The sequence below is a fragment of the Sinohyriopsis cumingii genome, chromosome 2, assembly GCF_028554795.1.
Source record: "Sinohyriopsis cumingii isolate HCF-2022 chromosome 2, ASM2855479v2, whole genome shotgun sequence".
Lineage (NCBI taxonomy): Eukaryota > Metazoa > Mollusca > Bivalvia > Unionida > Unionidae > Sinohyriopsis > Sinohyriopsis cumingii.
The window spans coordinates 42163996-42191599 of record NC_142962.1 but is presented as its reverse complement, the minus strand read 5'-3'; the positions used below and the strand labels follow the sequence as shown (position 1 = coordinate 42191599).

The 27604-nt window shown below is 33.4% G+C and overlaps 1 protein-coding gene across 1 annotated transcript in view; it reads right to left on the bottom strand.

Annotated features, from left to right (window-relative positions):
- Positions 1–27195, bottom strand: part of LOC149804718 (uncharacterized) — an 89789-nt gene extending 62594 nt beyond the window's left edge. Inside the window, exon 1 of the mRNA XM_089933385.1 lies at positions 26920–27195. The gene's annotated coding sequence lies outside the window, so the exon portion shown is untranslated. The remainder of the gene's footprint in view (positions 1–26919) is intronic.
- Positions 27196–27604: the final 409 nt, after the last annotated feature.

Sequence of the window (27604 nt, the reverse complement as noted above, 5' to 3'; positions counted from 1 at the left end):
TGGAAACAAATTTATGATCAGATTTTTGTTAAAAATGTCTTCGTGTTACAACTAAGACATTTTACCTAGATGATGAAGGAAGATGCAATGAAACAAAGCGCAATCCAGAGATGATTCGGAAAAATTGATAATCTGAAAGTAAAGAGATTTATATTTATATGAATGTTTAATCGTAGAGTATACGGATTATAGCAGTGATTATTCCGTACATAGTTATTGACCACTCTGCTGCAACTAATATTTCCGACATCGCTTTTGAACGATACATAACACCGGCCTCGAGCTACTTTTTGCTATTGTATTATTCTACGTGGCATTAAACATTATCTCACACGATCACACTTTTGCAATTCATTTCGTTATATATCGTCAAAGCTTGAACCTTATATTGTGCAAGGCTCCTGAAGTAATGAAATCGATTTGCTGCAGCCGTACACGCATTATCTGCAATCGATTCTCGCGTGTTATGTGAAGCTGCTACGTGTTATCTTACATCCCAACACGCGATTTATTTATCACCCAACGGCATTGCTCTAATAAAGTTAAGCATTATTTCTATCCAACAACGTCTGCCATCACCGCGATAATAATTTTGGGATAATGAACAAGGTTCCGTCACTATAGTTTAGCATATTCTGAGGTTGACATCTGAAGAACGAATTGAGTAATATACATAAATAGTTAAAAACAGTTAACTATTCCTGGTAATAAGCATTTATATAGCTTAAATTCGAATCATCCGAAGTAGAAAACGAGACATTATAAGTTCATAACATCACAAAGGAGCTAAAAATGTATTCTCGTGCCGTATTTGTGCATTTTTGACAAAAATTTCAAACAACGTTAGAAATGTAGTTGTATTATTAATATCTTGAGATTCTTTATTATTTTTATAATTATTTGTAATTATGAGACTTTACATTTATATTGGACACGATTAATGATTTAATGAAGAGAAATCAATTACATTATATACATGAACCGCCTTGATTCGCTACAGCCGTTCGTGTGGAGTGTAATTCATTTTTAGGCAACATGGCTTCATGGTTCCTCTAAAATTTCATAACACAAAATCTTTTTAAAGACGAGATACGTATTGCATATAGGATGTGGAACCAGCACATTATTATTATTATTATTATTAGTAGTAGTAGTAGTAGTAGTAGTAGTAGTAGTTGACTAAAAAGGGGAGTTTCGATAGAAATCTTAGAACCATTTTTACTGTAATATGGAGACCATTCAAGTGTCGTTTCATGCTCTGACCATGCTTTCCAAAACATGCTTAAAAGACAGCGTACATATAAAATACGATGGAAAGCGAAAGTCAACATGGGAAAAAACAAGAGTCATTATATTTCGCAGAGGTGGCTATCTCAGAAGTTATGAAATGTGGTAATATGGCTTTACAGAAGTAAACATTGAATCACAGACCGATATATGTGCCAGAAAACTCGACCTGTTCAAGCTTAAAAGATATACATGTTGTGAAGAAAAATATTTCAAATCTTGGAAAAGCACCTGCAAATGGTGTGCTTAGTGTGTTGGACTCTTTGACAGCTCCCATTCTTAAATCGTGAGCTGAAGTTTGATGGTTGATTATGCCAATGATGCTGGAAAGGTTTTTGAATTTGTGAGTTCATTCTTGGTATATCTATGTCTATTCCATATGTGTATATATATATATATATATATATATATATATATATATATATATATATATATATATATATATATATATATATATATATATATAATACTATCATACAGATTAGAGAATTGTTAATTCGTACTCTAAGGAGATTCGAACCCAGGTCCGCGGGTAAACGGCACCCATATATATATATATATAATGAATTAAGAAGAATTATTATGCAGAGTATTATATATAAAGGTATCTTGAAATGTTGGCTTATAATTAAAACAGCAGACATATATCCTAAACATTGCTACAATTGATTACCAAGATGGGGGAAACTTTGATTGCTGTGCGCTAACAAACTTCTATTTTCGTGTGTATTTAGCAATGTTTTGTGTAGTCAGGGCGTAAAGGATGAAAATACATTTCTTAGAATGTTTGGTCAGAGATGTGAAGATATTTTAAGGCAAAACTTCAGGATGTGAATACTGAATTCACTTGTCAAAGATATCTAGAACTGTTAGGAGATGATGATTTTTGTTGCATAATCACCATGCTTACAGCAAGTAACTTGAAAATATAGAAGTGATACAGGAAAACAAGGAAATATTTGTTATAACTAAAGATTGTAACAAATTTGTAATGTTAATATCGAAATGAGTTGCATGTTATTATAGCCTGTGCGCTACATGGAGAAATAGGAAGAAAATATTTACCATACTTTTTGTATTAAGATCGAATTTTAGAAAATCGGACTTTTATACAAAATGATACAGGGAAAATTCTGATCAATAATTTTGCATCATTTCACTGTAAAGCGTTAAAGATTAGAGAATCATTTTAGCATCGACTCCTGCAACATAGACTCTATATCAATATTACAAATCTATATGCATGCAGGCTTTAGGTTTATCTTTAATTTATATTGCGTGATTACCGTGTAATACGTATTTGTATTTGATTCAATTACAACAAGACAAGAATGAATACTGTTGAAGGTAACACTACTATACAAGAATGAATACGGTCGAACTTAACACTTCAATTAGAACAATACGAGAATGAATACTGTCGAATGTAACACTTCAATTAGAATAATACAAGAATGAATACTGTCGACTGTAACACTTCGATTAGAACAATACAATAATGAATAACGTCGAATGTAACCCTTCAGTTAGAACAATACAATAATGAATATTGTCGAATGTAACACTTCAATTAGAACAATACAAGAATGAATACTGTCGATTGTAACGCTTCAATTAATACGACGTTTTATAGTTACACACTGAAATACCATTTTGTAACGCATGATGTATGACTGATTCATACACCAGTGGCCTGTATTAAAGAAAACTATTATTATTGTTGTTATTATTATTATTATTATTAGTAGTAGTAGTAGTAGCAGTAGTGATATCAACATGAATATTATTGCTGTTGTCATTTTTGACGTTGCTTTTTGCCATAGTTATTGTTATCATTAGTATTGTTGTTGTTATTATTATTATTATTATTATTATTATTATTATTATTATTATTCCTCTAAAGAATATAGATAAAAACCAAACTGAAATACACAATTCAGTATACTTAAATTAGACTAAGAACTAAGTTATATTGTCTAATTATTCACTCTTTATTATTCAAATTTATTTAAGTTTTAAGAGACTTAAAGTGACTTTGTATGGACAGTCCCACGAAAATGAGTATTATCATCGTTTCTGAAATCATTCATTAGAGAACCAGTATATTTACTGGATATAAAGAAGGAAGAGACTATCATAAGTAATTTTAGACTAATAATGTATGCATTTGCAAAATTCAAACTTTAAATACTTTGATATAGGATCTTGCAGTCTATTTACGAGAATGAAATACAAAAGACAACCTAGCATGAAAACAACTACACCCTATGTATGAAGCAAAGTGTATCTACTAAAAAAAGTACTTTTTTAAAAAGTGATATACGCTTGGATATCAAAGGACTATTTGTCAACATTTTTACACAACTGACAGAAACTAAACGAACCTCTAGTGGTGACATCATTGTTTCCGGAGCAATTAATCGTTACAAAGAATTCCTTCGAAAATGCTTTGTACTCAATTCGGGTTTTTGTTTAGTTGAGCATAACATACTGGTATGGGGAATATAAGCAAACATTAGAATAAAGCATGTCATACTAGTATGGGGAATATAAGCTAAGATTAGGGTTTAGCATGTCATACTAGTATGGGGAATATAAGCTAATATTAAGGTATAGCATTCATACTAGTATGAAATATAAGCTATCGTTAGAACATAGCACGTCATACTGGTATGAGAAATATAAGCTAACGTTAGAATATAGCATGTCACACTGTGAAGTGGCACATTTTATGTCGATCTAACAAGAACACATTAGTTGAGACCAGAGAACCATTAATTAGATTTATGGAGACAAGCGCGTATCATATAGCCATACTACCGTGTACGGTAATGTCCTTTAGAGGGAGAATTCTGTTCCTAATTAAACATTTGTTTATACAGCAGCCAGGCGGACAGTTTAGGACAAGGAAAACTTAATTTTCATGGTAAAGTTGTCACAAACTGAGAGAACGCAGAAACTCTGTTACTCAAACTACCAGGTCAAGTTAACCCAGACTTTGGCGCCTCTGGAAAAAGGAGGCAGAGATATTTGATTCTGATTGGTTACGTTAAATGAGAGGGCGTGTTCCAACACAAAATTTCATAGGTTTTAATATCGCCCGCATCGAATTTTAATCAGTCTAAGCTTTTCCTGCAAGAGGAGACCCACTAGGACTCCGGGAATTTGCAAGAAATTTCCGTAAAACAACTGTTGCCCAAAAAGGGGATTATTGTCGAAAGGAACCGACGAACTAATTTACCGATTAGAGGGAGGAACGTTGAAAGCAAAGGTAGTGTGACAATTCCATGCAATTTGTTGATGCCATATATAATGCTTTGCTGAAGTTATTTACTTGTATCTGCATGAATCTTTTTTCTACATTCGTGTAATAATTTGTTTTATGAAGTATAATTGTGTTGAGTTTATGCATAGGAAATTGTACATTAATCTTCTTTAGATAAGTTTGACAAACTGTTTGAATTTGTTGTCTTCTTTACATAGAAATTATGTTCTAAGAATTTAATGCATTACATTAGTTAATATGATTACAAGAATCCGTGTGAATTCGCTTAATTTAGAAGATTTCACGTATCATTAAGAATAAGTGTGTATTGACGGAAATGATCTAGTAATTGATTGATGTGATGTATCCTATTTATTCGCTGTGTAAATTGAGGCTGGCTCAGAACCCCAGGCCTCGCGTATGTGTTAATGTGTAAGGTCAAGGCGTAACGAATTAGCCATTTGACTAACTAGGGTCATTATAGGACATGTGGAGTCGATTGATTGCCTTAGCGTCTGTTTAGCACTGATGGTAGAATCTGATAACGAGGGAGAATAATGAAGAATTAACTGTTTCATAAATAACGGGAAATTTAGGTTGTCTCTATTTATATTTATTTAAAAGGGAGAAAATAGCTCCGGAGACGTATGAGACGTATGGGACGTATGAGACGGATTATCCTGTGACGCAATCCTGCGACGTATTAATTTCTGAGACGTATACTGAGAGTATCCTGAGACGTATGGTAGAAAGTATCATCCTGAGATCCAAGAGTCTGAACAGCTACAGAGGAAGCAAAACAGACTGAGGACGAGCAGGTTATGAAATCGTACAAGACGTTGACTTCGATTGTCCACTCGATCCTATGATGAACTAAATCTATCAGTAAACAGATCGACTATTTTATTTAGATCTATTTGCGTTTTCTTTATTTTTCGGTGGAAGTTTAAATTTCTAAAAGCATAGTACATTCCTGATGTAATGAATTTTCACAGTGTTTGTATGTAATTGATTAAATTGTTTGTTTACATGCACGGGGGCTCGTGTTGGTTTGTTCTATATACCTGCTCAGATCTCTGTCTATTTCACCTATAAGTTTCACCACTTATATTTACAATTACTCGAACCGGGCAACACCATCGAGGGCGGTCAACCCCTAGATAAAGAAAACCAAATACGGAGGGACAATCACTCCCCCCGTTTTAACACACACTAAAATGGGAAATATAACCTAACATTATAATATAGGATGTCATACTAATATAGGCAAAATAAGCTAACAATAAGGTATCATACTAGTATGGGAAATATAAGCTAACATTAAAATAAAGCATGTCATACTAGTATGGGAAATATAACCTAACATTAGAATATAGGATGTCACACTAAAATGGGAAATATAACCTAACATTAGAATATAGGATGTCATACTAATATAGGAAAAAAAAGCTAACAGTAAGGTATAGCATGTCATACTAGTATGGGAAATAGAAGCTAACATTAGAATAAAGCATGTCATACTAGTATGGGAAATATAAGCTAATATTAGGGTAAAGCATCTCATACTAGTATGGGAAATATAACCTAACATTAGAATATAGCATGTCATACTAGTATGGGAAATATAAGTTAATATTAAGGTATAGCATGTCATACTAGTATGGGAAATATAAGCTAACATTAGAATAAAGCATGTCATACTAGTATGGGAAATATAAGCTAACATTAGAATAAAGCATGTCAAACTAGTATGGGAAATTTAAGCTAATATTAAGGTATAGCATGTCATAATACTAGGGGAATATAACCTAACTTTATAATAGAAAGATCCTTGGAAGAAGTGTAATTGGTGCATTTACACATTTTCCCCAGTCCTGGAATCAAGTCTTTGGATGCAGAGAACTAGAAGTTATTATATCATAACATCAGAAAGGAATATAGTATTTATTCACGCTTAATTTGACAATATTTGCAAACATTATACATAATAGTAAAACTTGAAATGCAACTATTTCATAAATAAAGTTCCTCATTTTTTAAAATTAAATTCTAGAAAGTCCCTACCGATCGCCCGATATTGGACCTACTAATCTGATTAATACTACTACTTCGACTACTACTACTTCTACTACTACTACTACTACTAGTAATAATAATAATAATAATAATAATAATAATAATAATAATAATAATAATTATTATTATTATTATTATTATTATTTTAATGACAAGAAGTCGAAAGAAGAAGATCGTTAGCAACTAACGACAAAATAAAATGCATGAAAACTTAATGTAGTTCCAAAAGGTAATTAAGATAATGGTTGTTTCCAACAATGAAGTTCACTGACCACAGGCCCTAACAAAACAGTATTGAACAAATCCTACAAAATGCATTGCGGATTATGTTTTGCAATATCTTTTATTATTTTAATCCGTTTATTTATATCATTTTGCGCGTATGTAAATGCCAATTAGCAACCAAATCACGTTGTGATTTTGTCTGTCAAAATTGAGTCCTTGCTGGTATTATAAACATAGCATACCGTAAATTTTGGTTTCAAGACATTACTTTTTGGATCACGCTGATTATATACCAATTTACCTCAAGCGTTTGCAAGGGGCTAGTAGTTATAATGGGACATTACTAGTTAAAACATTAGCCTATAGGTTTGCAGTGTGAATCACTTAGTATCCAATAGGAAGCCCTATCTTACAATTGGTTATAGACCTAAATTTGTGGGGGGATATGAGGTCTATAGGAAATCATGTTACAATTGGCTATAGACTTGCGTAGGTGGGGCGATATGGGGTCAATGGGAAATCCTATGCTAACATTTTCCAAAGGTTTAACATTAAGGGTAAACTATACCATTTTTAGAATTGGCTGACCGTAAATGTTGTGACATAGCAGTATTGTTAGAGTTGACTTCCAAATATGGCAATATAGAGACAAACGGAAAATCATATGTTATTATTGTCCATAGATTTACATCTCTTGGGCGGTATGGTGTTAATGTGAAACCCTACGATAACATTATTCATAGATTTAACATGGGGATTAGTTTTATAGGGTCAAATTTGTTGATAGGGTCAAAAGCGTTTATAGTGTCGAAAGTGTTAAAGGCTCAAACGGGAATGGTAATGTAAAAATAGAATATACCCTCCAAACACATACTCTTACTATCCAGCAACAGTTATTACAATCCATACACACGCCCATAATGTCAAGGAACTGCTGCTTGATTACTATCCAAACGGGAACTCTACTTTCCATGGAAAAGGGCATGCGTATTTATTGATTGCCCTAGCTACACGACGTACTAAACTGCTATCAAGCCGTTTGGCACTAATTAACTTACCTATATCATGTTCTACAGCTATACGTGGTTGAAGGTTACTGCCCCGCAAACACGCCATTTGACGATGACTGGCTTCCCTCATTATGTACCAAAGCGAGCAGGGTTGAAATATACTACCCTGTAAACTCGCCTTTTTCGTACTTATTGACCCAGATCCACTACGTGCTAATCCTCTACATGGCCATTTCGCACTGATTGACCTAACTACCTTATGTACTAAAGCGGACAGAGTCTATGGTTTACCGAATCGCAAAGGCACCGTTTCGCACTGATTAAATGCGACCAGTGGTTGATGTTTATTATCTCTCAAGCACGCCGTTTTGTACCGATTAAAAGTGACCAGTGGTTGATGTTTATTATCTCTCAAATACGCCGTTTTGTACTGATTAAATGCGACCAGTGGTTGAAGCTTACCATCCCGCAAGCACGCCTTTTTTTCGTTTTGATTGATATAGCCAGACGAATATAACCTTTAGCTATTGGAAGCATAGTGCACACAATGACATGTCAAACGAATAAAGTGTGTATGTGTTTGTTGTTCAACATAGAATTCACTTTCATAACGCAACATATCAAAAAGTTTAAGTGATTATAATATCTAAACTGTTGGATGTTTTCTTTATTTCGTGTATATTTTATAACCTTATCGTTCGCTGTATGTTTTCATGGATATAAATAGTTGCGAACAAGATGAAAAAAGAAATCGAGTCAGATACAAAAGTGAAAAAACACCGTTTTTTCGGCGGTGGGTAGGAATTCCAGAGACTTACCCATTTCTTTTAGTACTCTCATGGTTACTACAAGCACTAAAATGGACATGCGGCAACATCGCTCGGCGGTAGCCAGGAAACCTCTGCTAGATGGCATACTGATAGCATACTGATGGCATATTGATAACATACTTATGGTTTACTTAGAGCACAATGATGGCATACTGATAGCCTGCCTGGAATTAAAACTAGATGAGCAAGATCGTAATCGGTAGTACAAAATTAGTAACTGGTGTGAACTTTGGTTCTGCCCTTTTCGTACAAAAAATATTACGTATAAAACTCTCTTGACAATCAAATTATATGGGGCGATTTGTAGTATTCGTTCGTTTTCTACAATACAAACTTTATTATTTTTTCTTGAGTCGGTTTCAGAAAAATAGATCCATGCTTCATCATTTGTAAGTTTCATTTAAAAGGTCATAGTCACTATTCATTATTGGACAACTGATATTTGGTGATTTCAACCCGAGTCTGAGCCTCAGATGAATTTTATTATATTAAAAGAAGCTGACGAAAAACTTCTTCAATGTATATTTAAAACAGCAGATGAAGAAATGCCCGTGATATTATATATAACTTTCCCTGTGCATCGAGCATCTTCATCGATTGCTATTCATCTTGATCTATTGCTTTGCATTTCATCGATTGCTTTTTATAGCACCCACTTCCCGGTCAATAATTGCAGTCAACGGTCTTCCAGGAAACTGGTCATCTTGCAAGGATTTGCCGTCATCTTTAAAACGACAAAAGCACTAAAAGCTGCAGGATATGACAAAAAATTACACATAGAAACTGCATCCAAGTCAGTTTTGATATCATTGTTACAAAATACCTGATATGGCTTGGCTAGATTACCATAGCTTCCAGTATTATTAAGGTGACGTGTATGGCGCACCATAGTTTTTTTGTAAGGGTAGTTTTTCCTTGCATCGCGTGACGCCTACATTGCTTGTGCGGCACGTGCGTAATAGAACATGTCACCGCGCACGACTATATATATCCTGTTTGGGACAGCCATTAGATGGAAGCTGTTTGTGCGTTTAGCTGTCGGGGAGGGTTTGCCATTATGTTTTGCCTGGTTCGAGCCAACAAGTTGGGTGATTTTTATTCTTTTTAGTTCAAATTAATGTTCATTCTCGCAAAACACGTTCAATGTTATAAAACGGGCTTGCATTGTTTTATCATACTTTTAGTTTAATTCACCGAGAGTGTATGGTTTGTGCAATTTGGTATCAAGAGATGGTACGATTCTGATTATTGACAGGGATATAGGCATATATACAGTACTCCTGTTTGTAGGTTATTTTGTCGTTATTATAACTAATATTGAGGAAGTTTGCATATATATTAATTTTAGCGTATTATATTTTTTTTTATTTAGCCAATCAATGGTGTGTCATTCATACATTACGGAAAGTCGTACATAAGGAAATATTTCAGCAGTGTTGATATTGGTTCGATTGAAACCCCCAGATGTTATTAATCTGAATCATAATCAGAAAGCAGATTATTTGGAAAGTTTTCTCATTGAGCTGACTAGGCGTGGATAACTGGGTGCGGTCTATCTAGATGTAGCTCGAGACTTCTTTTGTAAGGAGAGATGGAAAAACGGCCAGGAGAAATGCCAACGTGTTTGCGCATGGAAAGCATGGGTGGATAAAGTGACCGAGCCGGGAAAGCGGTTCAAGAGCATCCTATGAAATGTCAAGTTAACAATGGCCAAATGTTTGAGAAATGTCATTATAGTATATGACTTTAAAGAGAAATGTCAGTTTAGTGTTTTATAAAGAGAAATGTCATAATAGTTATTGTCTATAAGAGAAATGTCATAGTGTTTGACTATAAAGAAAAATGTCAGTATAGTGTTTGACTAGAAAGAGCAATGTCTTAATAGTGTTTGACTGTAGAGAAATGTTATTACAGTGTTTGACTATATAAAAAAATGTCAAGACTATAGTGGTTGACTATAGAGACAAGACGTACAGTAGTGTTTGACTAAGGTAATGTCACAAAGTACATTGAATATTCCAAATAATTTTTTATTTATTCTTCATTGTTTTCCATTGGGTCCATAATGTTTTCTTGTATTTATTTCAGTGTCCTGTTTCTTTATTGTACAATCATTAGCACGAGAGGATAATAAATTTATTTTCGTTGTCACTCACATAACATTATTTCTTAAATCCCTTTCAGCCTCAAAGGGTGATGGCTCTTTTACGTTGCAGTCAGTCTATTGAAATCAGTCTGACGCAAGAGTTATAACAAAATATTTAGAACTTTCCAAACACACCTTGTACACTGTTCATACTAAGATCATAATTTCAGGTCTCAAAAACTGGGACAAGAACTTGTATCCTATAATACTGGTTAGTGTATAATAAGCTATTGCTTTATTAAGTAAAATAAAATGTAATCCTTTTTGGTTCAAAACACAAACTTTAAAATATCAAGGGCTTCAGAGCTGAATGTAATGGCAATATCATCAACTAAAACTCGGTAATATATTTATTTCTCACCTAGGTCAATTATTTCGGCAGGCATTAACAATAGCAATTTGATGAAAGTTAACAATAGGATTCATTTTCGTTATAGACAAGGCCATTTTAAAAACGGTCTTCCAGGAAATTCGAAAACAAATACAATCATATATGGGTAATAGATCCCATCGAGAAAAGCCCAATACAGAATATGTGCGTAATAGACCCAATAGGAACTAAGCCCAATACAGGCTATATGGGTAATAGACGCCACTGGAAATAAGTCCCATAAAGGCTTAATGGGTAATAGGCCCCATCGGAGATAAGTCCCATACAGGCTCTATGGGTAATTCACCCCAGCGGAAGTAAGCCCCATTATGGTTTTATGGGGATTTTACCCCATCGGAAAAAAAGCTCCATACAGGCCCTATGGGTAATTGACCCGATCCGAAGTAAGCCCCATACAGGCCCTATGGGTAATTGACCCGATCCGAAGTAAACCCCATAAAGGCTGTATCAGTAATTGACCCCATCCGAAATAAGCCACATTCCGGCTGTATTGGTAATAAGAAGTCTATTCAACATGTTTGTTTTATTTGTGACAGGTTTACATCTTTTGTACAGTGTTTTTCCCCACTTTTTAATGTATAGCTATCATGTTAAATGTTATTTATGCCTTTATGTTGCTTTCTGTATGCTTGATGTTTTTAACAAAAGGTGTACATACAAGATATTGATTGCACCAAATAACTACTACTACTACTACTATGGAGTATATATTTGAAGGGGTCTCGCCATGAAAAGCGTTTAGTATTCATCTATCAGTGTGTCAGTCTTATGTATTACTTATCGTATATAGCTATTAAACGATAACCTATACTTGTATTAAAATGTAAAATTTCTTAGATGTTCTAACCAATCTAATTAGATAAATTGTCGATGAATGCAGACATTGTGTAGATTTGTGTAACAGGCTCTAACATCACTACAATATATATGGATCTTTTAAGACGTAATTGGAGATGTAATGAAAATGACAAGTCACGGTCGAAAATACACACACGCACACACTTAAATGTAAGCAACGGACCTGGGTTCGAATCTCCGTAGAGTTCGAATTAAAAATTCTAACCTGTAGGATAGCATTATTTATATTTAATATTAATTCTGCCTATTATCAAGCATTCTCCTACCAAATCCAGGGACAGCACTTTCCGTTCTGTCTGGTGTATATTTATAATTCTCTCTCTCTTTCTCTCTCTCTCTCACACACACACACACACACACACAGAACCGCTCCGGTGGCCTAGTGGTTATAGCGTCCGCCTGGGATGCGGGAGGTCGTGGGTTCGATCTCCGGCCGAGTCATATCAAAGACTTACAAAATTGGTACCAACATCTGCCTCTCTTGGCGCACAGGATTGAGAGGTTAGTGTTAGGATTGGTCGGCCTGGTGTCAGGATAATGTGACTGGGAAAATCAGCTATTGTCACCAGAACAGTCTCTTCAAATTAACACTGTTTTTGGACATCCTGGATACTAGCAAAGTGTTTTCATGACTCATGATGTGTCGACCTATGGTGCGCATGTCTTTGAAACGATTTAATGTTTATGCATCGGGTTATGGAAATATTTTGGAGTACATTACTTTTGACCATTTCCGTTACCTCTTCAAACGAGAAACTAAGTCAGGTTTATAGTTGGTTTTAGAATATTAAACTTGACAATTTCACTAAATGGCAATATTAAGAAAACTAATCCATTATTATTTGTAAAAAATTGTTGGCAGAAGTTCGACATTTGATAATTTTAACAAGCTGTTGAAGAGAAACAACAATAAAATGGATGTAATGTGTTTACAATGTTTTGTTTATGGAATAAATTCTACTGAAGACTTTTTAAACGGACTAAACATCCGGAATTTTCTTGACACTCTTGCTTGAGCGGCAATATAACAAGTTGGTAAGCAGACTATAAAGTATGTGTGGGACAAGTTCTTGAAAAATTAGAAACTTATACTGAGATATAGTATTATTCTGAGGTATACATTTTTATCTTTTAAATATATCAAAGATAATATTTACTACGTTTTTATTAAGTTAAGGAAGGTCATGTGTTGCGTCTTCATGTAAACATTTTCCCACCACCCCACCCCAACTGACTTTGCGCCATTAGTTTGTATTTTTTTATACATACTATCTATTTCATGTTTTTATAGTTTATTATTTAAGTTATTTGAAAATGCAAAGTACATTTATCAATTTTTCAAAACACTTCCATGTGCTTGCAATGTGGACGAGCAGTTCCCAAAGGAAATGAGCGATCAGAGACAAGGTATATTAATGAAATCAGCTACAGCCATCAGGAAAACGATGCACGATATTTAGAAAGAGAACCCATTTGCCTTCAGAACCCAGTCGCATGGCCTGCAGCTTTTATATAATAGTTACATGCAATAATTTCTCACAATTTAACGCACCACGATTTGACCTGACCCGGCCCTCAGATCTATTACCATCAATTACCATTCTGCTTTGCCATGGAAAATTATTTACAGCTATCCTTAATGAGATACTCTATATATTTCGTTCATGTGAATAGTGTACAGATATGAATTAAGTTAAAGTTTAAAACGAAAATTCCACGACTAGCTATCTAGTTGTCCTCTACTCAAGAAGTCATCGTGGGTTTTATATTGAAAAGTTATCGTGTACTTTTGTAAGTTTTGTAATAGCACTCAATAACGTTTGGTGGGTTGGTTATAAAACAAGATGTTATCTAATTGAATATATCAGAAACTAATTTAGATTATGAAAATAAAGATAAAAGACATTAATAATATCATGAAAACAAGTGCCTAAGTCAATATACCTGTATCCGTTTTCTTTCATTTCAGATATAAAGTCTTCATGAAGGTATAAATCTCTCACCCATACTATTTCCTCTCTTCCTTTAGACTGATTCATTTTCTCATGTGATAGAATTAAACTGGAGTTGATATCACAAATATATTTTAAATTTTAATATTTCTCCTCTCAAAATATTATGTAACACTTGCTGACTCTTAACCTTTACCACAAAGCTTGAACGATTTTGATGAATATTGTAAGCTTGCTGAAAATGCGAAAACTGAGATGGTATTTTTAAGAAGTAGTGTTTGCAAGAACTTGATCAATGCAAATATATTGGTGTTAAATTATTGTAAAACTGGTCGTTTCCGGAGAAAATTAAGTTCAAAATGACAAATAACAATTCAGTGAATGTTGATGTGAACGAAAGATTGAATGTACCAATTGACGTATATGACACGTGTTGATCATACCAATTTGACAGTTCTCTTGTATGGCTTTGAAAATGGCTGTTTTGTAAGATAATGCCTATATGGAAATAGCGCAGTCTGATTGGTTGAGACATATTGTATTATAAGAAAAACTCAATTTTCATGATGTATTGGGGCCAATGTAAGATGTCGTTTTTAATATAATATTAACAATCGTATCTTTACTTTGTGTATGTAATTTTACGTTGCAAAACATCATAAATCTATCATATCAACCATACAAATTCCGAATAAATCAATATCTTAGTAACACAAATGGATCGATACGGTGGTAAATGTGTGTTTCAGCCGCGGCTTGAATAAAATTTGAGCATCCTGACTGGGTCATAATGAGTAGGGTTGCAATATCTTGTTTATTTAAAACATCGTTTTGAGTGATGGTTGTTAATTTATTGTTCATATAAATAATCATTTCGAGTTGTACAGTCCATGGTAAAACATGCCCGTTGATTTAAATAGTGAAGTAATCGAATTTCGTACATAAAATCATGAATTATTATTCCATACAGGAAAGGGGTGGGAGCAAGCATTTCCATTCAATTTGGATTTGTCTGTCGGAAATGATACTTAAGTTTGTCAAACAGTTTAATAAGGAGGAACACGGATCACGTGATTCATCCCTCATAAACCATCCCCCGTGCCAGTAATCTTTGCATGTAGCCCATCTTGCTGGTCATTTTTACAAGTGATCTATCAAACGTCATCAGATATCACATTTCAGGTTATCCCCAAACCACAGCCAACACCCTAGGATAAAAAACAAAAGGATAAATCCATATATATATATATATATATATATATATATATATATATATATATATATATATATATATATATATATATATATATATATATATGTGCGTAGAGTATGTAGTTTACACATACATGCGATCTTTAACATAAACATTTCTAAAAGTGAGCTCCCTTTGAAGAAATCGTAAATTGTGATAAAGGCATGACATAATTCTATGAAACATCCACGTGATCTCTAAATTAAACACTTTGCAAAAACGTAGACGAGAGTGAAAAGTGCATATCCATTGTGTTTCCGCATACATCTTGTTGAAGTCATGCAAATAAGTTAGGTCCAGTTTGTTCTTCGTTCGTAACTTTTCCAGCTGAAAGGTGGTCGTGGTACATATCAACTATACAAAAAAAAAAACAGAAAAGATTAATTCTCTTTAGGCAATCTATATGTTGAGAATGTATTGTCACTGTCCAAGTCGCATTAGTGGACAATTTGTGCAAGACATAAAACTTTTTCTACTTCAATAAGTGTATCGTACCGTCATTTGCGACATGGAAAAAGAAGACTCGTTTTCAAAATCTTTGTCCCTGAGCGTAACCAATGCTACTTTTGGCGTGCAACTCGCGGTTTACCAAAGTTAACCAAGAACGACTAGACAATTTAACGTAAGCATGAAGACATTCATTGTATTAGTTTAAAATCGCCTTTTGGAGGGAATGCACCTTTAAACATTTAATTACATTGCATTTCATTGATGAATATAATGTTGCTGGAGTCCAGTATAGCTTTGTTTAAAATACAAAACATCCAAATGAATATTGATGTATCAGTTGTTTCATCTCTGATAGAAACGTGGAAAGTCCAGTACAGTACATTTCTAAAGTTCAAGATCAGTATATCACTATTTTCCCCTATCAGTTTGTTCACATCGGCACAATTTTCCTTTAGGATCACTTAGATACCAAAATAAGTCTTGCAAAATACTCCTTTGTTGACATGACTATCAATTAAAAGGTATTAACACCAACGAGATATTTATTACGACAAGCATTTCAGTGAAAAGCCATAGCGAGGATACCTTCAGGATGTACATGACAATATCATTTTTAAGATAGCAGCGATAATGGAATATTAGATATTCAAAGGTCACCATTTCATGTGGAATCACAAGTGCAGATTCATGTCGGGGAGCAGGGCTCAAATCTACACAAGGCCCCATCTAACATCACCCCTCCACAAAAGAAAACTGAGATCAAACAATTGCAACGTGTCCAAAGAGTAAGTTTTCTTTATAGTAAGATGTTAAAATTATGTCCTGGAAACGCTCGAATTGCATGAGTTTATCGGGGTTTTGTCCCGTAGGTCCCTGCAAGGGTATTCGGTCCTACAGATCCCTAGCATACATTTTTACGCCCCCAACCCAACTCCACCACCAAAAGATATTGCTGGATCCACCAATAAACCGTTTCTAGTTAAGCTACTCAATTTTTATGCAAAGTTCCATGACTTTTGCCCAGGAGGTTTAAAAGTAGGAATTAAAACCAACAACTGCCACTCGTTTATGCCCCTACCCCAACCTAACCTCAAATTGCTCGATATACCAGTAAACCATTTTTAGTTAACCTACTATCTTTGACTATCATGAACTTTCCTGGTGGTTTAAAATCAACGAGTAAAACAAATAACTAATGATGGATGATGTACAATGATCAGTTAAGGAAGTATGGGGAACGAGATTACTTCTTGAACTGTACGAAGTTTCATCACTTTTCCTGGTGGATGACTTTTCAAGTGGCTTGAAAGCAACGAGTAAAACAAATAACTAATGGATGATTGACGATGATCAATGAAGGTAGTATAAGGAACGAGATTACTTCTTGAACACTTCGAAAGATCAACGCTACTGAAATATGTATCTATCAATATATAATCTTATCAACGATATTCAGTTTTCCGATTTCCTAGAATATACGAGATCTTAATGTAATATGGCTTTTCTTATATGATTTTGCTATTATTACTGACTAGTTTAGAAACCTTGATGTTCAAGACGTAAGTATTATAGATACTACATGCTCCGCGCATTTAAAAATATCGACAAGAATATTTCCAGTTGATACATACATCAAATGATTTACAATTACAGCTATTAAATTACATTCACCGTTACCCGAAAAACATATCTGTGTGTGTGTGTGTGTGTGTGTGTGTGCCAGTTCATTAGCTTTACTAATTCATGTAGTTCTGAGGAGTGTGAGAAACAAGATATTTAATTGTTAGTTTACATGCAGTAGCTGAAGGCGTCCTGTGTCAAGTTCTAAATAAAAGACAATCCTACACACCTTCAAACTTTTCAGTGTAAACTGATATAATAAATTATTCATTGATGAAGAGATGGATAATAAAATATCAGGATTCCATAAAACCGACTAAAAGCAATTCATGGCCGAGGGAACAAAAGAAAAGACACTATTGAAAAAGATTATTATGATTTATCAACAGATAATTAGCTTTATTAGTGCAATAGTATCCATCAAAGAGAACTAACATGTGTAGCGACATAATTATTTTAGTTTCCTATGTAGTAATTTGTGTCACGAAAATGGATATTTATGCCTAAGAACCCTAATGCAGTAAGAACGGAGTTATGCTTAACTGATACAGCAATTCATAAACATTTAATGATTTTCTCCTGCTTTTAGGGCACAGATTTGATTTTAGATAGCGACTCAAACACAAATACAAGAGATTCAGAAGAACTTAGACGTCATTCATACATGCAAACGTGTGAATATATATATATATATATATATGCATCTGCAATTATCGATTATGGAAACGCGGGGTAAAATATAATATCAGACTGCTTGCAAAGTGTGAAAGCCATAAGCATTCTATAGATTATGAATGGAAATTGAAAGATAACGTCTCACAGGAAAGTAAATAGCAAGATTTCAGTACCCTTTACGAACGTTTGACAAAAAAGCAGAGGTTAAGAAAGGAATTTGAGCAGAATCTAGCGAATAATTTAGCATTACAAAAAACATGATCCTGATAAAGTATTTAGTCTGAATTGGGTGTGTGTGTGTGATAGATTTGCTAGAAACATCTAAGATAGTTTGCATTATCTTAATTACGGAGGACTGGGTTGACTTTAAGACAAATCCCAAGACATTTGGTCCCTTGACATTTGGTCATTATTGTGTCGGAATTGATCACCAAAGCTGTAAAGTGTCTGGCAGTCGGATGAATGAATAACATCCTTATTATTGAATTTAAGAGGCACCCATACGATAAGTTGATTTCTTAGCGACAAGAACGATCGTTACTATCCGAGCACTATTTGTGTCACAGGTTTGCCATTCACAACCGTAAGAAAAAACTGTAATAATAGTTTTAGTTCTATCACTCAATAAACTTCCATTCAATGAGTGCAAATTTCTTTCATGGCCATGACTTCTAAACTAATACAGCTAAAAAGAACAGCATACTAATGTAAATTCTAGTCTCCAAATAACATGAAAATCACATTAAATGTAAAAAGAAAATTGAAGCTAGTTAGCAGAAGGCAGCATCAATACGATGTTTTTTCAAAAATATTTCATTTTGTATCCATAATATCGCTCGATGAAGACCAGTTTCATTTGACAATTTACGTTATTAATGTTTGTCATTTTCTCTAATTCTTAGCGCTGAACAATACATCCTGAATATATCGTCCAAGCGCACTCAAGACGACATATTCCGTCGGTAAACATATTGGTACTTTGTAAATACCGTTCAATATGCAAAGCTAATCATAAACATATAGTGATATGTCTATATTTGACCTTTCATCACAAATATAAATTTGCAATATACAAGCATTATTAATGTATTTGGGGTAAATATCTGTGTAATATATAAGTATTAGTAACGTATTTTGGTTTAGAAAGATCTGTGTAATATATAAGCATTAGCAATGTATTTGGGGTAGAAATATATATGTATTATACATGCATTAGTAATGTATGTTAGGTACAAATATTGTGTAATATACAAGCACTAGCAATGTATGTATGGTAGGAATACATGTGTAATATACAAGTGAAATAAATATATGTAGGGTACCTCGTAAAGAAATATATGATCGGTTGCAATATATCTGTCAAATCTTTTGAAGATTCTCACACTTTTGTATACACACTTGCTTTCAGTTACATTTTATTTTAAACGATAATGAAATGTATAACTTAATAGTAGTCACGGTATGGATACCGTTAGTGTAATGATAGGTGTACATTAGAGTAGGCTAGATCTGGATATCATAGAGGTAAGGAGAGGTGTACATTAGAGTAGGCGTGGTCTGGACATCATAGAGGTAATGATAAGTGTACATTATAGCAGGCAAGTCCTGGATATCATAAACGTAAAAAACACATACTTAGTGATTACTTTTCTACCTTACGGTACATTTGCTTTGAATGCAACCTTTTAACATGTATCAACTGTGTTATTTTCCCTGCTACTACAATAAGCATTATTGCTCATTACTTTAAATACTTCTGTTCATCCTGCCCACACGACTCTATTCCTGTAATACATTTAGATTTTGTTGCCGATAAAGTTATATCCAAGGATTCTTCCTCTCGTTTTAAGGTTTAAAGTATGGTTTTAAAGTTCAGAGTAAAGTTTTTAAGTTCGAAGTATAGTTATAAGGTTGGAAGTAGTGTATTAAGGTTCGAAATATGGTTTTAAGATATCTCTGTCAACATACTTCTGTAATATATTTATATGGAAAAGTTGCTTTTGTTTTCGCCTCCCAGTAGTGTTAATGATATCATTTAAATCATTTTATTTTCAAAGACCATAGTACGTAGCCTAAAGAGGGGTTCTAGGTAAGAGCGAGAAAGTCAGAACTATATCACAGGCTGAAAACTCCGTTCCTTTGTATTTTAGTCATACTTTATATATTTTTTGACTGAGTATGGTGAAGATTAGTTCTAGCGACTACACAAGCCTTTCACAACTTGTATTTAAAATTAGAAACATAGTCAAGAAGATTAGTTTCTGTATCTTCATTTGAAAGAAGATTCTATTTTAACAATTTCAACGGTCCACTGACAATATGTCCATCAACTAGTTCAAAAGGACTAAATACTAAAGATTTTTTAACTTATTCCCTAACAGCAAACACCAGTGAATGAACACCTTCGTTGCAATCTTTTCCGGTATCAAAACAAGATGACCGAATCATATTTTTCAAAATTTGATGAAATGTTTCTAAAGCCCCTTGGTGTTCAGGGTGATATGCAGAAGACTTAAATTGCTCAATGCCTAATTCACGCATAACGTATTGGAAAATTCAAGACATAAAATCTAAACCCTGATCCGATTTGACAGATTTGGATAGACCAAATGGTGTAAGAAAACTTTATCAAAGATTTTATTATCGTTGCAGTTTTAATATTCTTCAAAGGATTTCCCTCTGGACAAATTATGGTAAACAGGTATTGGTTGCCTGACTTAATCCTGGGTCAGGGATCGACGCAGTCTATCATTAGTCTGCTAAATTTTGTCCATCAAAGGCAAGAAAATGTTGAAAATGACCCTTGGGTATCTTTTGATTGGGTTTTCCTGCCATTTGACTGGTATGATAAGATCTACACTATTTATAAACATTACATTTAATTTTCGAACAAATAAAATGATTCAAGACCTTGTGATAAGTCATAATTATCCCAAAATGACTAGCCAAAGATGTTTCATGGGCTAGACTGAGACTTTCCTGTCTACAAGACTTACGAACAAACATTTGATAGCTCACTGACTACTCGTCCCCAGCGAGTACCCCAGGTGGTCCCCATTTCCTCATATGAGCTACATTTCAATTACAAGACAAACAGGTACTCATGTGGTTTCAGTTTCGCAAATAGCCCACTGAAAAAAAGATCAAAGGATTGTGTTCCTGCACGACGAAAAGTGATTGTCATTGTCACCCTGATCACTATAAAGAGAATGAGTAGTTAAAAGAGGATCATTGTGATCAATACCTTTTGATTGATCAATATTAGGGAAAAACGTGACCACAACAAAAGCCTGACCAATACATGTGTCAGCTAAAGTAATATTTTCCCGATCAACATCATTCTCAAGACCTTTATTTGCTATAGCTTTAGTAAATGTTGTCAGACAAACTGAGTATAAATCAGAGATTTCTTTTTCAATAGGATCGACTTTCGGATCCAAACAGTGCATGTGAGTTACAAATTGATCAACCACGACCTTATCTCCAGCTAGGTAATTGCCTATTTATAAAAGAATACCCTCGACAGGTAAACAAGGCACTATTCCAACTGTTAAGGGTCCTGACACTAAGTCTGATGACACATGTACACAATGGAGAGGAACATTAACAAAGCCGCAGTCTACTCCCTGAAATAGAACGTTTTCTCGGAAGCAGGCAAGGTACCTGATAATAAAAATAAAAGACTCTGAGAAGCTCCTGCGTCCCTTAAAATTTTAATAGGAATAAACTCGACAGAATCACCAAAAAGTGATATGGAACTATTTTAAAATCAAGGATGCATAATTTTCCATAAAAAAATGGTCAGACTATTTTTGACCCAATGAATGTATCACTTTTAATACATGAATTTGACCCTTCGAAATTATAGCATTTGGAATAGCTGTCTTGATTCTGGAGCAATTAGAAATGACGCGCTCTTTCTTATTGTAATAGGTGCACGTAGGAATAGATAAGAATTTCCGATTAGTCTTATCAGAAACGTGGTACCTAAAGATTGTGCCATATTGAGGTTTAGAAGTGCTCGTCTGAGACTGACATAGTTTTCTGACCGAAAGGGAAGACCTATTGGCAAATGAAACTTTGTGATACAAGGGAGAATTGTCAGCTGTACGATCAGCAGCTTCTAAAGTTTCGACGTTTTGTATATTAAAGTAGGTATTTGACGTCACTGTGGAAGCAATTCATAAACTCTCCAACTAATATGAGTTATGTGAGGTTATTGATGTCTTGACCAACCTTTGGTTGCGCACCACCCGTCAAATAATTGTTATTTTTCTATTGCAGATTTCGACATGGGTTTGTCCAGTTTCATTTGTATAGTTCATAATCCTTTGTCGATATGTTTGAGGTTCCCACTAATAATCCTTCCATATCCGTTCCATAACTAGATCACAATCATCACTTTGCTTTACTGAGAGTGAAGAGTAAAGTAAATTTTATAATAATAGAGTCCATTGTTCTATTGGTTATTTAACATTTTGAGCAGGTTTTGTTTTCAAAATAAGGACAACATTGATCTGCTTCTTTTCTACTATTTCTGGTAAAATAAATAAACCGAACTTGTGTGTAGCTGCGGAGTGTTTTCGGCTTGCCAGTTCTTTTCCTGTTATCTTAATTTAAATTCCCTTTCCTCCTTTTCTTTTTCTCTCTGTATTTCCTTCACTTCATTTCACTTTAATTTGCATTTGCATTAGCCTATCGTATCTTTCTTTTTCTCTCTTCCTTTCCTTCTTCCTTCTATAACGGTCTTAAAGATAGTAATAGAAAGCATCGAAAGCCAAATTTCACTAGAATACAAAGTGAAAGTTGAAAAAGAACTTACAGTTATGCAAATTAAATCCCAAATAGTCCAAAACGTTCTATCACAAGTCCTAGTGAATAAAGTTGTAAATTAATTTCATTGCTGTCCATATATAGATCAAGAGGTGAAGGCGCCAATGTGTCTGTAGTCTTGAATTTACTAATAGACCAGTTCCCGAAGTATGATGATGTACTTATAGTCTTCCAATTAATCCCAATAATATAATCTAAGATACCCTTGTTTTAATTCACTATAATTACAAATTAATTTTTCTGTCCAAGAATATTATTTAAGATCACTTTGTATTTCCAGTAGATAAATAATTTGAAGAAATACTTTCGATCAAATCAAAACCTGAACACAAGAATAACACTGATTCTGCTTCAAGATCTCGCATCATAAAAGAGTAATTTTTCACATAAACAAGATTATGTTTATTAAAATAAATAAGTCACAAAAAGAGCCATAATATGAGACAAAACCCCATTTTTAGAAATTATTAACTGTCAACAAGATAAAATATGTTGCTAAAATTATAATAAAGAAGGTGGTCAGCATAATGCCCTTGGCTCAGACCAAGATAATCATCGTAACATTCAATCCACACTTCTAGAGAAATATTAAATACGTATTTCTTTTGTTACAAAATCGAAACAGCATTAATGTCTTTAGTCAGGAACAATATGAACGTGATACTGGACAAGATCAAGTCCTAAATGCAATTATACATGATCATGGAGAAAAAAAGCTAACAACTACAAATTATATAAAATGGTAAGGAGGAATATTTTGTTTAAAATTATGACCTTGATACGAACGTGTTATTTATTCAATTAAAAGATTGATCACCAAGTAAAATGGTATATTATAGTTTGAAACGTTTTCTCTTAGCTGGAAGTAAATGAGAAAGCTGTAAATTGATTTTACTTACTATGTTTTACATGGATAAGATTAAATGCGTTGGAAGATATTGTACATCATAATGTTGCCATACATTCCGTCCAGGTTAACGTATTGTCTGTGTATCTATCTGTACATAGAATTATTATTATCACGTTTAAAAGTGGAATTATAAACTTATTTCATGTTATGTATGTAACATCGTTAATTTATATGCAGTATATATTCATAGCTTTAACGAAATTAAACATTTTTTATCAACTGGACTATAAAAGAGATATGTACCACAAGAACAAGTTTAACTTGCCAGTATCGGTTTTAAACGAAGGTCTATTTACTTCATAAATTATATAACAAATTTGACTTGATACTATAGTGAACTTAATTATAACTTGAATAAGTAAATAATTGGGTGACCAGTGAAATCTAGATATTTTAATATCTTTAAATTTTATTTTTACAAATCTTGTCTCTTCAGTCGCTGTCCATACATCTATTTATATCTGCCCTGAGAACTTGTTTTCGTTGATCGCTTGTTTATGTTTAAATATCTAAGTAACTTCATGTTTTTATCGGATTAATGGATCAATTGGCGACTTTTGTGAGAGTACAGACTCTTCGATTTTAATTTCGACCATTAAGCACTCATTTTAAAATAAACAGGCAAATTGATCTATGCGATCATTACTCAGTTACATGTATCTTTATATATAAAGACATTGGAAAATGATAGAATTATATCTTGAAGAACAAAGATGAAATAATGGTGGTTTAGAGTTTAGAAATGCTACAAAGGTGGCATTCAATTTGTTTGTCTATTTTATTGTTATTATTTTTCATAACAGTTATAAAATTCTGTTATTTATACATATATACCAATCCTTTTTATATCTTTCTTTTTAAATTGTTCCTTAATTGGTTTTAAATTTATAAAACAGTTAACTTGTTCAGTATGTACATTATTTTATCTTACCTAATTTAGTAAATGACCTTCATGGGTAAATGAGTCTACTTCAGCTTCGATTGTTGAAATTTGTATTACTAACCCAATGTCCAGATCTGAAGGTATTATTCTTAAGTGAAATAATGTTATCTATAATTTCTTAAGGATGATGAAACAAAATAAAAACGTAACATTGCAAATGCCTCTGGAGAAGAAACAAATATCAATTTACATTATTTTATAAGCGGATTAAAACTGACACGTGTAACGAATACTTTTCGTTCAATGGAAAATAGAAGAGGTAGTTACATGCAAAATGGAAAGAGATAATTTGACGCAAAATGGAAGATTCTTGTTGCCCATAAAATGTTTATTATTACTGTCACGTATTGATTATGTTAAACGTACTGTGCCACATAACATCCCTATGGCGTGTTGTCACCCAATCTTACTTCACAGTCTGCGCTGCTCGATATAGTTTGCCTGCATTATTAAAGTTGGAATGAATTGTTCTTTACCTTAAATGGGTTGGAAAGGGTGTTAGGTTTATAAAGGATTTTGTTATGAAATGGCTTCTTTATTATAGGTTTGTGATTCGTTTTATTTTCATATTAAATGTCTACACTATTTTAAATTCTATAAAATATTTTACTATGAGGATAAACATTATGATTCGAAATCAGAATAGCGTATTAAGCTCCCAATACGACAAATTTTATTGGGAAATAAAGGATGTAAAAACACTAGTTGTCGAACGCAGTATGATGCGTCTTCCAGTAACTGATGACATATGTAGGTTGACACATCGGATTAGAAGAAAAAAAAGTATACTCTCCCATTTCAAACCATAAGCATGCACAATAGCTTAATTAGCTCGAAATATGAATTTTACATGAAATAAGTACCATTTTACATGAAATAAGTCCCATTTTACATAAAATAAATCCCATTTTACATGAAATAAGTCCCATTTTACATGATATCCTTTCAATTTCACATGACATTATTTCCACAAATACGTGTTTGAAATATATTTTATAACCAAAATTAACTCTTTTTTGTAATCATTATTACGCATAGTTTGGAAATGCAATAAAGCTTGTTCACTTTTGAATGAATTTATGGTTTATTACTCTTACTGAGACAACGGACTTTACTTATGCAATTTATTTCCAGACATGTTTTTAAAAATATAGTACGAATCTGACTGATATAATTAGAAAGTACCCAGATGAAGCAAATGGAATAGTTCGGAAAAACTCAATCTTTTTACGATCTTTTCCAAAGTTTTTAAAGTTCAATTGATCACCATTTTTGTGAACGTGTTCCGTTGCAAGCGAAATTGAATGATGTTCTTGGCGTACATATGCTTTGAGCCTAAATATCTATAATGTCTCAACAAGCCGCTAAGAAATGACATTTGCTTCTCTCCTTTTAAAACCAGTCTAAGATACTCAATAATTAAATAAGACTTTTTGCTTCGACACATCTCTGGCTAAACTGGCTATAAAATTATGGAATACTATTTTTCATTGAAACTGGAAATTCGGTTTCTTTCTCCAATTTTCAAATTCTTGGAAGACACTGGTACTTGATGACGAAAGCAAACGGTTCAAGCCCCAATTACAAAATATTTCAGTGTGTTAGATATGTAAATTTTCTAGTACTCTAATTATTCGGATTAATTTCTTACATTAATCTGAATGATGACAAGTATTTCTTGCATTGTAATAACATCGTGTTGAAATAGTTTTTATGTTGCTTAGCTTTTATTCCTAGATTATAGATTTAACATTGTAAATAAATCCATTCATAGATTATAGATTTAACATTATAAATAAATCCATTCACAGATTACGGATTTAATATTGTAAATAAATCCATTCATAGATTATAGAGTTAATATTGAAAATAAATCAATCTAATATTTAAGTTGTGTTGTTCTGCTAGAGTACAGATGTTATGTTTATATAACTGAAGACTTGTAATTGCTCCTAAGAATGATATTTCAATAAAGCTATATTTAAATACAATTCCATACTTTTGTTTCCAATATATAATTTCAGACTTAAGTTTCGAAGGCACGGGATCTAGATATATGATTGTGAATTTCAGAAAACAGTAAAGACTTTTTGAGAATTTTTTTCAAGATAAAAATGTGCAAGTTGTAATTTACGTGCAGATATATCTTTGTTTTGTGAAATCGTTATACGTTGAAGTAGAATTCAAGCGACTTACCCTAGTATGGTAGTTTTACATCCATAACTGAGAGTGTATAAGGCGACGTCAGATGCCTGCCTAGCTCTATCATTTGGCGCACTCACAACCTGTTGTGGATCACATACTGAAGAACAAGTTGCGTAGCGGTGATTTACATGCCGTAAACTGATCGTGGCTCTGAGTGTCGTATTAGAAATCGAAGAGAATATTCCATGTGTCTGTGCTAAAACTTGTTAACATGGATCAATTGGGCACCAACAGTAATGAGACAAAACATGATTTCACGATGTAAATAATTTTAGAATTTCCCAAGTATAATTCAACATTAAATTTGTTAAAACTTCAACACATTCACGGGGACCATATTTCCAACATTAATGTTAAAGTCAACAGTTTTAATAATCTATGCTCATGATGGAAGAACCAATATAGATTTTCCGGCCTTGATGAGGTTTGAATTGCAAATACCTTTTTATTCCGATTAAGGATAATAACTTGGATATTTGATGCTTACGAGTGTAAATCTCCATATTTAAGATCAATACAAGAGGATGGGCCTGGCCACTGTGTTGAACATGTGTGTAGAGTACGTGTATGTATGTATGTATGTATGTACGTACGTACGTGTGTGTGTTTGTCTGTGTAGGTAGGTAGATGATTTCCTTCTGTACATGCATTGTTATATACATGGACCTATTCTCGG